Raw genomic sequence first — 14,660 nt, forward strand, 5'->3', positions numbered from 1 at the left:
CAAGGAAGAAAGTTTAAATGAAGTGGAATAAAGCTTGTGTATGATTTAATAGGCCATACAAGGAAATCATGAGGTGTCGAAATCAGATTTTTTATATTATTCTTATTCTCAATTTAGTGCAAAGAAAGAGCTTTTCCCCTCATCTTGATGACACTTGAATTTAAACAACTTTTTCGGGAACATTTACTTCGAGATAACAAAACATTTCATATAATTTTAGTGCTTTAGTAAAAAGCTACGAAACTTGACATCAACTTTTTCGAGAACATTTACTTCAAGATAACAAAACATTTCATATAATTTTAGTGGTTTAGTAAAAAGCTACGAAACTTGACATCAACAATGAAGGAAATATGAATCAAGCTTCAAGTTAAAAGTAATAAAACACTAATCTTTTCATATTTAAATTGAGAAATTAAAATACCGTATTAACATATTCTCATGTTTCCGTATAATTAATACATTAATAGTTAACAGAGTAATTAACAGATTTGTAACTAACCTATTTCAAAATCGATTTTTTTTCACCTTTCCCATATGGCAATAAGGCCCACCAGCGGCCGAGCGGTAAAGTCGCTGAACACTGGTAGTTCGGTCCGAGGTTCGAATCCCGCGAACGGGCTGGCTGCATGGGTGTTTTCGTGGTTTTCCCCATGTGTAACGTGTATACGAGCCAGTTTCCCTTAGAAAGTCCTCCACGAAAGGCATCCCTCCCCTTAGGCAGATAGCCCTAGTGTGCTTTGCCGTAATTAAAATACACATACACACACACCCATATGGCAATGTTTATGTTACTGGAAGAATAACGCTACGATGTAAAACTTCAACTTAGGCAAAGAAGCAGTCTTACATTGGCACAAAATTCTGAATATAACTTCATCGATTTCAATGCCGATCACACGCAAATCCCGCTTCTTCAGAAGCAAAATATTTTTACTTAAAGTTTCAAAAATAATTTTACTGTTTTGAATAATAAGATAACATGTCTGATTGTTTTCGAAGTCGTAAGGGTTTTGCGGATTATTGAAACGCTTACGCAAGTTTTCTTCTTTGCCTAAATTTATTACTCGTTTTTCGGTTTTAAAAAATCAGCTACGTTAGGTTTCAGTTTTAACCTAATTAATTCTGAAGCAACTGAATAAAATAGCAAATCGAAATATTTCGGAGATAAGCCGTTCTCTTAAGAAACGCCCAAAAGAATGAAGCTGGAAAACTGGTGTTTTTAGTGAAGTTGCATTTAAAACTCGTGAAGGAAAAGCGACTTTTTTTAAATTCTTTAATTTAGAGTAGTTTAAATTAAAATTTTCAATTTTTACTTCCTTGTACGAAGTAAAAAGGAAGTATTGTAATCCCGAAAAAATTCGGGTATCATATTTCAACGAAAATATCCATTTTGACGGCTCTGTTCCCCCAAAAAATTATAAAACTGAATTTAAAATGAATTCTGAAGAGAATTTTTCGTGTCGTTTGGGCGTACGTACGTACGTATCTCGCATAACTCAAAAGCGAGTAGCCTAAGAACATTAAAATTTTGTATGTAGGACTGCTATAACATGCAGATGTGCACCTCGTATTTTGGTTGCAATCGGCCGCACCAAACGTATATAAATATATTTATATATATATATCCACTCTGTTACCCTGCTCAGTGATCTCAGTTTCTTTACTCTTATATGTTTCTAAATTGTGCATTTTTTGCTTTAAAAATGATTGAATTATGTTGTTCACATCTTCCGGTTAAGGTTTTTATGCCTTTAAGAAATCTGCAAACAATATTTTTAGATTTTTTAATACTGCTGTAGCATTATAAAAACTTCAGCTTAAGAACTTTTGTTTTATTTTATATCCTTTTTAATTTCTTAAGTTGCCAATAAATATTCCTCACATTTTTCGTTTACTTTCGCCGTCTTTAATATAATACCCGGCACACTAAGTAAATTGAAAGATTATGCACCGTTAGATAAAGGGATACTCTTGTAATTTATGATCTCCTTCTACGGAAAGTTTTTGACCGATAGGCAATTATTACTCTACCCATATTGGTTAATGCATTACAAAGAGGCGTGTCGGCTGTCGCGTGGGTACTCAGGTCATCGCTCGGACTTCTTGATTCCCTTTTTTACGGGAAAGCACCATTACCATAATGAATTATATATATATATATATATATATATATATATATTATTTTTTTTTTTTTCTTTAAAAAAATACTTCGAGACAAACACAGTAAAAATTATCAGTAGCTCTACTGTGTGGGTGTAAATGTCATAGTTCAAACTCACCATTGGTGGAGAGCTGCAATTTTCATCTTGCAACACTGAACGTGCTTCGACTACTGATTAGCATTTTCTTGGAATTAAGTGAATGGGAAACAGGCATTCATTTACCGGGCTTGTCCATTTTCCATTCAAATTGTGAAGTCCGCTACGATACACGATTTCTGAGAACTACCGCAGGATTTAGATAAAAAATAATTTATATGGAAGTTTTAAGTTTAGTATAATAAACTTGTTTTTTGTTATTTAAGCATGGGGGGGGGGAATTTTTCCTTTCTTTTATTTTTTAACTTCCTTGTACGAAGTAAAGGAAGTTTTGTAATGCTGAAAAATTTCGGTTATCATATTTCAGTCTAAATAACCATTTTGACATCTCTCGAATGCATTGGAATGATTTTTTTGAGTCACATCTGCAGGTACAGACAGAAAAAGGGACTCTCTTTTTTTTTTTTTTTTTTTTTTTTTTTTGTTTAAAGAAAAACGGATTGTAATGGATTCGGAAGAGATTTTTTTTCGTGACGTCTGTAAATATACCTTGCATAACTCAAAACGAGTATCTTTAAAATGTTGAAATTTTGTAGATAGGTCTGCTAAATATGTAGCTGTGCATTTCCCTTTTCCGTTGGCACGCTAACTCTTCTCTGTTACCCGGCTGTATGAGCTAAGGTTTTTATTCTTATATATTGGTAAATTGTGCATTTGTTTCTTTAAAAATTATTGAATTATATTCTTGTGTTCCGATTAAGGTTCTTATGCCTCTAGTTAACCCGCATGGAATAGTTGTAGAATTATCAACAATTTAAAAGTAGTTCTAAGACTAACGAGGACGCCATTTGTTTACAATTGAAACTCTTAGAGTAGAATAGTAAATTAAGTCAGTTTTTGCGTCACTCTCAGTGTCTTTTTGCCGTGTGGAACCAAAAGTAATTTTTTTTAAAAAAGTAAACCAAAAGTAAACCAGTTTTATACACCAAAAAATATGTCTTCCTGCCCGATGGCCAAATTGCTTATTTTTGCTTAGAAACTCTAATTGTAAAAATTTTTTAACTGTTTTTACTGTATTTAGTGTTTTACGTTTTCTTGTATTTTACAATTTTTAATGAAGATTCTTTGAGTTTTTAAGTATTTTTGTCTTGCCGCGAAGTGAGAAATGAATTAATTGAACGAGAAATGTATCTCTACTGAAATTCTAGGAAATAATTTTAAATAAAATTCAGCCACAAATGTGTATAATTTAATAGGCCGTACAAGGAAGTCATGTGGTATCTACATTAGATATTTGTATTTAAATTACGTATTCTGGACCTCTCGAATACTCGCCTACTACGAAGGCATGATGGAAGGAGGCAGAAAATACCTTATATACTCCCCCTTTTAAATGGCGACTGGGGATTAGGTGACCCAATCGTCAAACGTTTTCCTATATTTTACAATTTGTAATAATGATTAGTTTTTATGCATTTTTGTCTCACCGCGAAGTGAAAACTGAACTAATTGAATTAGAAATATAGCTGTAATATAAATCGAGGAAATAAGTTTAAATGAAGTTCAGGAAAAATGTGTGTAATTTAATAGGCCTTGCAAGGAAGTCAAGTGATGTCCACATCAGATTTTTTAATATATATGATTATTTCAGAAGCCGTACAAACAGGATTATTGATCAAAAAATAACAATGATATTTAACCTACGAAAACGCTTTCAGGGCTTTTGTAACTATTGTATCATATTTATTTTTCTTATTATGATAATTAAAAAATATGTTACAGCATACATTATAGTAAGTTAAAATTTTCTCTACTAACGCGGCGGTAGTTTTATAGATACTAAACATTACACATTTGATTTAGATTTCTTATCACATGCATTTAGATGAGATCTACATTTAGAATTTGTAATTGCTTATATTCGCAGAGCAACGTGACTTTATTTTTTTAGCTCTTGGCGGCATTTATGTAAGCGGTTACCATAGTAATGGCCAAAGAATTGTAAATAGTGAGTAGTGACGATCAACCCAAAAGTTCATTGCGGCTACGCAATTGTACATCGGCACTAAATTAGAAATGTGTTGTAAAGCTTTATTCAGCGTATTTCTAATTTACAGTGAAAGTTTTATCAAATCTTTATTTTAAAAAGTTTTGAACACTTTTTTAATTTAATTACATTTTTATTAGCTAAAAATATTTTTTTTTAATTTCTAAAAATAATAATCTCTAAAACTAAATTATGTTGTTGCTTAAATATCATAAATAATACTTAAAAAATTAAATATATAAAACTCTAAAAAATACCAGTTTGTTTCAGAATTAAATTCGGTCACAGGCATCTTAATTTTAATTTTTTGTACAGTTACTCTAAAGAAGTAGAACCTGAAGAGTATAAGATTTAAAATAAAGTAGTTAAATTTTCTTGAATAATTTCATGAAAAATGACAATTAGAATGTATTCGGGTACCTTAAAAATACATTCTTCAAATGTTAAATAGTTTTATAAATAATAATAATAAATTAAAAAAATCTGAAAGGTTTCAGATTTTAAATTACGTCCAAAGGGGCGTTTTTTGAACATTTTGTGTATTATTTTTATTATATATTACGTTCTTCGCACTTAAACCATAAAATTCAGTTCAAGAGCAAGATCACAAAATAATTTTAAATTGAGCATATCTTTAGAATTTCCGATACACAGTCTCGCGCGCTGGAGATAAAAATGTTTTTTCCTGTCCAACTGTAGAGACATTAAGTAATTTGAAAGCAGGCAAGATGAAAATTAAGCAAACTCTTTCGCCGGGAATCCAACCGTTGACCAGCATGCAGACCAGCACACCAGGAAGGTGGAAGAAATTCCTTATACAACGTTGCCATTGCTCGCTTTGAAGTCCTTGAATTTGTTAATCAAAAATTCGTTCAAGTTATGCAAAATATGAAATCGACAATAAATCAAATTCCAAATTTCAAATTTCGGCTTGTAGATGTCCATATTTGCCGTAGGATTACGTTATTCAAAATTGATAGCTCTAGGTACCGTTGTTTTATCACAATGCCAGAAACATACATACATTTATGCATATTCTTCATTATTTAATTTCTTCAAATATGATGCATTGTGGTAACATTTGGTGGTAACAGTTTGAAAAGTGAAACGGACATTCAGGGTGATTCGACGCAAAATCGCAAAACGAAAACAATAGTCCCATGGGACAAAGCCCCTTTGGACTAAAAAATGCTTCAAAAAATTCAATTTTATAATCGAAAGCCGGTGTCTTGTATTCCTCTAACAGGCCTCACTTCTTCCTATATAATTTTAGAATTAGAAATTATATATTCTTGGGATACTGTCTAGGAACTCCAAACACCCATGTCAGTGATATTACTATATAAATAAGCAAACAATAAAGTAGGTGCAAGTAAGGCTTGGAACGCAATCGAATAACCTCGCGCTTAATTGTAGTCCAGATTGCAAAATTATGTGCTTTTCTTTACTGTTATTTTATCGCCATTTCTTTATTCCCCGCTATGAGTAAGTTGTATTATATTATTTAATAGTGTGTGAAGATAAGACAATCCTTCAGAACTTTAGTTTTATTTAAAAGCTTACTTCCGTTAGTATTCGTACCAGAAATGAAGTCTTGAGGTGAGCAGTTAATAGGCTATTAGGTAAAATAACTCTAAAAATTAGCTAACATTCTCTGAACATTTTAATTTTGCGATAAAATACGTAACTGTGTTTCTGTGTAGGATAATAAATTAAATTTTGATAATTCCATGCAACGCATTTCAGAAAAATTAATACCTTCTACTGTGTTCACCTTTCGCAACAGCGGAACGATCAATTAAGTAGTCAGCTACTGTATTCGAATACCCTCACTCACTTTTATCAGAAAGAAACAAATAGATAAAATAAAACACCATTTAACCTGCATTTCCGACTCATAAATACCTCGAATGCTACATTTACAATCATATTATTTGAAAACCACTAGCTGTCTTTCCTCCGGTGTAGAAGGCGTCCACTGACCTCAGATCAAACATCATTTATCGAAACAGGCCAACCAATGCATTTTTTTCTCCATCTGACTTTCTCCTAACTCCAAAGCGCTGTTCGAATGGGTAACTCTTAATGCTCTCGAAGCGGGAACAGCTTTAATTTCATATCGGATCGATTGTAATGTTCGAAAAAGAACACCTACCCCAAAATTCATTCTCCCTTCATTCACAGCACACCCGTGCATTCCAATAGGATGGGCTTCATTCAGTTTCACACAGTAGTACGTTAGAAGTATATATGTTCGAGCGCCGTTTTAAAAGGTAATGTTATAAATCTTACAAATTTCTGTACAGAATTTTAGGACGTATGTTTTTTTTTCCTACCTTCCCCAAAAGCAAGTATGTAAGACACATTGTGGAATCTCTCTAACGTTCATTAAACATCTCAGCAGATTTCTTAAAAAAACATTTTATCAGTTCGCCAGATTATGTAATTTTACAACGTGCCCTATTAATCAAGCTAAGTGTTTTACGTTAGTCGCTTCGTAACAATGTCTTCCGTGTCTCATGCTTGTTCAAATATAATGAGTCTTCCGAAGAAGGAATTCTAGAATTTCATAGCTAGTATTTTTCGTGTCATGTCATATGAAAGCAGCTTCTAAATATAATTTCTAGGAGATGCAGTTGAGTATATTTCCCTCTCTACTATTAGGTAATAAAGTATCTGTATGTATGTATGTATGTCCCTCGCGTTGTGCAAAACTGCTGAACGTTGAGCCACCTCATTCTGAACAACATAGTCTTCTATCCGAACATGTGCATCTCGAAACTCGATTTGAATTTCGAATTTATTTTTCATTTATTTCTTACTTTATGTAAATTCAGTGAACTTTTTATTAAAACCTCAGCTATTTAAAAGCTTGGTTTTGCGTCTCTGCAAACCATAAAATTCCTTCCAAATTTTGTTAGAAACGTCAGCGATATAGAAGTAGTATGTTATTACTCAGAAAACCGCAATATATCTGCCTTTCCAATTTAATCGCACTGACGAAAAACAGCGACACCAAAAACCGCCAGATTTTGAACTGACGTAGTCTTCCATCCGAACCTGAACCCCTCGAAGCTCGAATTTTAAATTCAAATTTGTTTTTATTTCCTATTTTGTGAAAATTTGATAAACTTTTGATTAAAAACTCAGCGATTTAAAAGATTTTTGTTGCCTTTCTGCAAAATGCAATATATCTATCTGCCTTTCGAATTTGATCAACATATTCAACGATTTAAAAAGAAATATGTTGCGACTGCCTAAATGTAAATATTTTTATCTTCCACACGGCAGTGTTTTGTCGTTCAGTAAAGGTATTTAATTCTTCTGTCAAATATATTCTGCTATTACGTAACAAGTTAAGCGATTTAAAAGCAATAAACGCACATTCATTTCAATTTTTGTTAATTACTAACGGGACCGGTATGACCTAGATTCATTAAAAACATTTTATAGAATTTTCTTTTTTATAAGAACCATTTTAAGCAGCTGATTGCGCAAGCTTCTTTTCAAACTAAAGAAAAGAAATAAGAAAGTGTTGTTTTCACTGTCATTAATTAATTTTTTACATTGAGGTCCAAAGTACTACAATAGAGCTGCAAAAAATTTAACAGATCATTATCAACCCGATTTAATTTAAATAATAGTTTTAAAGTAAGAAACAATAATTTCCTTTAAAATCTTGACATTAGGGACTCCTGTAATTTCGTCTTCCCCTATTCCTCACTTCGATGTAAGGGTATTTATTGAATCCTGCCGAGTGTTGCCATTCCACGAGGCAGAAAATCGTTCATTTACTATTCTCGTTTCTTGAAAAAAATGTCAGTTCTTCAACGAACCAACTTCTTCTTGTTTAACTAAGTAACAGAATTTTGACAGTTTTTATAAACATTTGTACCATTGTTTCAATAAAAAAACATGTTTCTAAAGTAAAAAAATAGGTATTTTGGTACAGAAGAGTCGTCTTCATGTCTTCTAGCAGCGACTTTTATGGCATTTGTAATTTGTTAAAAAAAATTTTTTTTTTTCTTTTTGTTATTGATTTCATTTTATTTTCATTAGCTGACAGTCAGAAAACCAAATGCTTTGCGACAAACTTCAGAAATAATACATTTAAATACACTTTGCTGATAAAAATACATACTTAATCTCATCTTGTTTTTTAAGTTTGCTTTTGTAAAAATAAATAAATAAATAAATAAAAAACAAATCTGAAAGGTTTCAGATTTTAAATTAAGTCCAAAGGGGCGTTTTTTTAAACATTTTGCTTGTTACCTTTATTTATTAAATATCATGCTCTTCTCATTTAAACCGCATAAAATTAAGTTCAAGGGCAATATCGCAAAATATTTTTTAAATGAGCATATCTTTAGAATTTCCGATACACAGTCTCGCGCGCTGGAGATAAAAATGTTTTTTCTGTACAACGTTGCCATTAAGTGCTTGCTAAAATTGTTGATACAACGCATGGATATTTATTTACATTGGTTAAAGGCCCGTGTTGGTTTGATCGGAAATGAAAGAACCGACGTGCTGGTAAAACAAGCCATTTATGATGAAGGCGTTCTTTGAGACGTCCGGTTCGAGAAGCTATGCCATTAGAAATATGAAAAATGTTTATTTGAATATCTGGACATTACAACGGAAGGAGGAGAGGTATATTGAAGCATATTGAAATTAAAAACGAAATGAGGCCGATTAGCGACATAGATCTGAATCAGTTCTTGACTGGACATGGTCGTTTCCCCGCTAGGTTTGGTTTGCAAAATACAGATTTATGTGACGTTTCTCATGTATACGTAGTTGGGAACGCAAAGCATTTCCTCAATCACTATCCTTTGTTAAAGGATTTGAGATTCGAATACTTTGGTGATAAACCATTAAATATTGAAACTTTAAAAAGATTATCTAGATATGCAATGTCTTATATAAATAATAATAGAGTGGCATTTGGTGTATTAGTCGAAACTGTGCCTTTAAATATTTCAATTATTTTGTCTAATTTATTCTTTCCTTTGTGTATCATTCATATGTATGTATTGTCTGTTTTTTATTAATTTAAACAATGTTCACAGCACATATTTACAGTTTAGGCACACTGTAATAACATCATCGATCATAGTTTAGATATTTTAATTGAATTTTTGGGTTTTAAATGATTTTATATGTTTTTAAGATAATTTTATCAATTTAACGATCATTTGTGAGCTGAGGAATTTTACTTTTAGTGTAGTTATATTATTATATAAAGTTAAAATTAATATTGCTGTCTGATTATAATTATTTTCTGTTGCATTTTTAACTATAGAACACCTTATTACGCGCGGTCTTTGTGTGGCCTTCTGCAGGTTCTTTTCCTTTTGGGAATTCCCTGGTGGACCTTTGAGGTGCTTAGTTATTTGTATTGTTTTTATGGTTTGAAGCGAGTTTTATTATATGACAGAAACTGCCTCTCTGTGAGTGTTTTTGTCTATGATTGTTTGATTTCGTAAGTGTTTGTTTGCGTTTTGTGTCATTTTCTTATATTTAGTTTTTTCTACTAACCCTTCTTTATTTTTGGTTAGTTATTTTCTATTTCTACTTTGCTACTTAAGTGAGAGTTGGAATGCTGATTGCATATTTTTAAGTTCTTTTTGGTTTCTTTATACTAATCTTTTGTGTACTTGGGGCTCGGGCTTTGGGGACCCGGTTTTAAGGTGTGATTTATTTGGCCTTTAAATTAATCTTTTGTTTTGCTTGGCTAATAAGAGGATGAACCACGGGTCTCTGGTTGCCATCGTTTTGGTTTGGAGGAGGGTTGACCCATTTTTAATCATATGGTCCCGCTGGGATAAGGCGGATCGGGTCTCCCTCGAATAGTTCGCAGGGCGATAATATTTGGTGACAACAGTTTGAAAAATGAAACGGACATTCAGAGTGATTCGACGCATCGCAAAATCGAAAAACGAAAACAATTTTTCCTCAGGGACAAAGCCCCTTTGGACTAATAAAAAAGCTAAAAAGACACAAAAAAATGGGTCAGTAGGAGGGAGTGTAACAGAAGACTTGTAGACAGCGAGTTCAGCGAGAGCATAAAAAAACTTAACAAATCCTTTTGTGCAACCGTGAAAATCTGAACCCTTTCAGATTTTTTTTCTTAACTGTACTTGCTACAATTCAATTTTTAAAGATGGGACATACGTGTAGCCATAGAAGAAAAATTTAGAAAATATCCAGAAATATAGCAGTTATTTATTCATACCTAACTTTAATTTATCGCGAATATTAATAAGCATTATATACCCATTTCAGAAGGCAAAATACATATTTTACGATAGGTTGTAAAGAAAAAAGGAAACAGATAGAAATTGCAGATAGAAATCATAATATTGCAGATATCATTGCAGATATAAATTAGTCTATTTATGGTAGTAGATTACAATAAATATGCACGAAATAGATCAATATAAAACATCCACAGTAATCATTTTAAGTTTATTTAATATAAATTCTCGGAGGATATTCACACATTATGCTCTGTAGAATAGACATTGCTAAATAATAGCTGTTGGATACTAGCGAAATGCAAGTATATCATTTGTGTGCAATTTTTTTCGTATGTGTTTAATAACGCCATTGGTCCCCCTTGTCTGTTACTGAGCTCCGACAAGGTAATTTGTGGTAAGTTTCGTCATTAATTACTGAATGGAAAACCCAAAACACGAATCTCCCTGTTGCGTGACTCATCGCTACCAGAAAAAATAAATGAATGTTTACAATCAGCTTTTCCTTCGTTCAATGGCACAGTTTTGCGTAAATGTACAAATACATAGATTAGTCGAATATTTTTAAAAGTGTTACGGAAAAAATAGGCGTGTATACAAAATGATTTGAAGATAATTCATGCGAAAATTCTGGGTAAATGGGTATAAGTAACGAATATACAGTGGTTAAAAAAGCTCATGACATTGAAAGCAAAGAGAGGGAAATTATTGCTTCTAATGTAAGCATCTAATAAAACAAATAATATAAAAAAAAATTAAGTCAATTCCTACCTACGTCAACAAAAAAAAATTCTTAATATACAAAAAATGTATAAAATACAAATAAAAAATTTTAATGTGAGGAAACTGTACTAACATCAAGTGCCATCCACTACAAGTTTAAAAAATGTATGTAAACTTGAGTGGATGAATAAAAAGTATTTTATTAATGATTGAAGATTAATTAATTAATAATTAATTTAATAAAAAAATTATGTCAACTCCTACTTGCCTCAACACAGAAAAATTTTAAAAGTACAAAAAATAATTTTAAAAATACAAAAAAAATTAATATGTGAAAAAAACTGTATTAACATCAAGGGTCATCCACTACAAATTTAAAAAATGTATTTGAACTTGAGTGGATGAATAAAAAGTATTTTATTAACGACTGAAAATTTGAATAAGATATAGAGAGAGTGTGAGCTAATAGTAAGAATTTAAAAATATGCTCTACATTATTTATTTTAAAATTAATCCATATACAAAAAGAAATCTGGAAGAGTTCAGATTTCAGCAATCACCCAAGAGCATTTGTTAAGATATTTTTACACCCTCCCTGAGCTCGCAGTGTACCAGACTGGTATTAACACTCGCTCCTACTCATCCTTTTTTCTTCTTTTTTTGTCTTTTTAGCTTTATTATTAAGTATCACCTTTCTTCGTACTTAAGTCATATACAACTCAAAAGCAAGATTACAAAAATTTTAAAAACAGCATAGCAGTACACGTTTAGAATTTCCGTTAGACAGTCTGGCGAGCTAGAGATAATTTTTTTTCCTTACGGTGTTCCCATTGCTCGCTTTGAAATCGTTTAATCAAAAATTTGTTAAAGTTTTATAAAATATGAAATAGATAATAAAAACTTTTGAAAGTTAAAATTCGGGCCTCCGGGTACCCATGTCTGGATGGAGGACTACGTTATTCAAAGTTAGATGGCTCTAGGTACATTTTCTCCCATTTCGAGAAACATGTATACATTCATTCAGATTCTTCATTACTTAATTTCCTTAAATTTGATACAGGGCGATTATATTTAGAGGCAACAATCTGAAACGTGATACGCCGTTTATGGGATTCAACGCAAAATGCAGCTTCGAGATTAATATCCCATTCGAGACTTTTGGACCAATAATTTTTAATAAATTTAAAAAATATTTTGAAGTGTTTTAATAAATTTCATTGAAATTACGACATTTATATTTTAACTTAAATTTCCCTGTCGGTCCCCAGTGACCAACGCAGCGCTGAACGAGTTAAAAATGAATTGATAGGTGTAGGAATGAGGGATTTTAAATTCTACAAAAGAACTTAAAGTAACTCAATAAATTCGTGGTAACAGAAATAAAATTTTAAATATACATCATCATATATGCTTGGATATCAAGTAGCTCACTATGTTTCAGTTCTCTTGGTGTGGTTTACAATGAAAAATAGACCGTTCAAGGAAGTCCTGTGGTGTCCACATCAGATATTTTAGTTTTCGGTCTATTTAATAAAAACGAGGATAGTCAAAATAACATAAAACCCATTACCAATAAAGGAGCTGAGTAGTGCATGGTGGCATCAGTGAATGAACGCCAAGTAATGTTTCTAAAGTTAAAAGATTAGTGTTTCATTATTCGGACAAAATTCATCATCAACTCTTTTCGATGTAATAATTATTATTAGCCCAAAAAGCCCAGAATGGCTACTAATTTCGTTTTGGCATTTTGCGTTGGTTCACTCTGAATGTCCATTTCACTCTTCAAACTGTTGCTACCAAATACGAGTATTATCGCCCTGTATTATATTTCAAGAAATTAAATAATGAAGAATCTGCATAAATGTATGCATGCTTCTCGCATTATGATAAAATACAGGTACCTGGAGCTATCCAATTTTGAATGACGCAATCCTACTGCGAATATGTGCATGTGGAAGCCCAAATTTGAAATTTGGAATTTGTTCTATTATCGATTTCATATTTTGATATTTTGTAAAACTTTAACGAATTTTTGATTAAGCAAACTCAAGGATTCCAAAGTGAGTAATGGCATAGTTGTACAGAAGAAACATTTTTATCTACAGCGCGCGAGACTGTGTATCGGAAATTATGCTCATTTTAAAATTATTTTGCGATATTGCTGTAGAACTGAAATTTTTGTGGTTTAAGTGTGAAGATCATGATATTTAATAAATAAAGTTAACACACAAAACGTTAGAAAAAGGTTGATAAAGGTAAAATCTGAAAGCTTTCAGATTTTTTTTTAAATTTTTTTTTATTTCTAAACACGTAATCATATAAGACTAAGCTATCAAAGTTGTAGTAGATGTCAAATCTGTCTAAACTGGGAAGTTACTGCAGAAATATTTAAAAATGCATTCATGTTACGTAAGAATCCATACTTTATTATCATCCGACATCAGATTAATACACCATACTCTTTTTAACTGATGTGTTCTTATCCTTTATTCGAAAGCTGATTTCTGGCAATTATTGATATACCTTCAGTTCACTTCCCAAATTACTCTGAAACCAGAAATGCACATATATATCACAAAGGCCTCAGCTGTTTTGCGTCATCGATATTCCATTGTCCGCGACACCTACCTGTTATACCTCATGCATTAAAGATCACAAACGTAAACAGATCACAAACTGCACGCGTATGGAAATAAAACAAGACTTATAAATTGTTTGCAGGGTGATAAAAGACAGGAAATCGATACCGTATCAATACAAAGGTAGAGCAGATTGAACTATTAATGCTTCCCTTAAGTGAAACCCCTGGGTGGTGTTTTCCTAGCTATGCTCGAATATGCCAGATGAAAACGGAAAAGAAGTTTAGAGTCTGTGATACACGCTAATGAGGTCACTGGATGTAAATATTGAGCGAGTTCTTATTTATATCCTGTGGAACAATGAAATTTCATGTCTTAGAAACACTTGTAATACTACAAGTATTAAAATATTAAAGGGAGTTTGCTATCAAGTAAATTTAAGATTGGTTTAAACCGTTTTTTTAAACCAGCCATCGGCACCTTTTCCCTTCCTTGTACGAAGTAGAAAGGAAGTATCGTAATCGCGAAAAGTTTCAGGCAGCATATTTCAACGAAAATATCCATTCTGACCGCTATCGAATGAAATTTAACGATGTTTTTGCGTGATATTTGTACATAAGGACAGAATAAAAGACTCTTTTCCTCCAAAAAAATTATAAAACTGCTTTAAAATTAATTCTGAAGAGAATTTTTCGTGGCGTCTGTACGAACGTATGTACGTACGTATCTCGCATAACTCAAAAACGAGTAGCCTCAGAACGTTGAAATTTTGTATATAGGACTGCTTAAC

The 14,660-nt window shown here is 32.0% G+C and overlaps 1 protein-coding gene and 1 long non-coding RNA gene across 3 annotated transcripts in view; one reads left to right on the plus strand and one right to left on the minus strand.

Annotated features, from left to right (window-relative positions):
* The window catches only part of LOC146998129 (uncharacterized), a 214,103-nt gene that overhangs the window by 141,894 nt on the left and 57,549 nt on the right, over nucleotides 1-14,660 (minus strand). The window lies entirely within an intron of this gene.
* Nucleotides 1-14,660, plus strand: part of LOC118196349 (kinesin-like protein KIF12) — a 245,419-nt gene that overhangs the window by 78,413 nt on the left and 152,346 nt on the right. The window lies entirely within an intron of this gene.

The sequence above is a fragment of the Stegodyphus dumicola genome, chromosome 3, assembly GCF_044657685.1.
Source record: "Stegodyphus dumicola isolate Sdum_Otavi_A_Nest chromosome 3, ASM4465768v1".
In the NCBI taxonomy this organism is placed as follows: Eukaryota; Metazoa; Arthropoda; class Arachnida; order Araneae; family Eresidae; genus Stegodyphus; species Stegodyphus dumicola.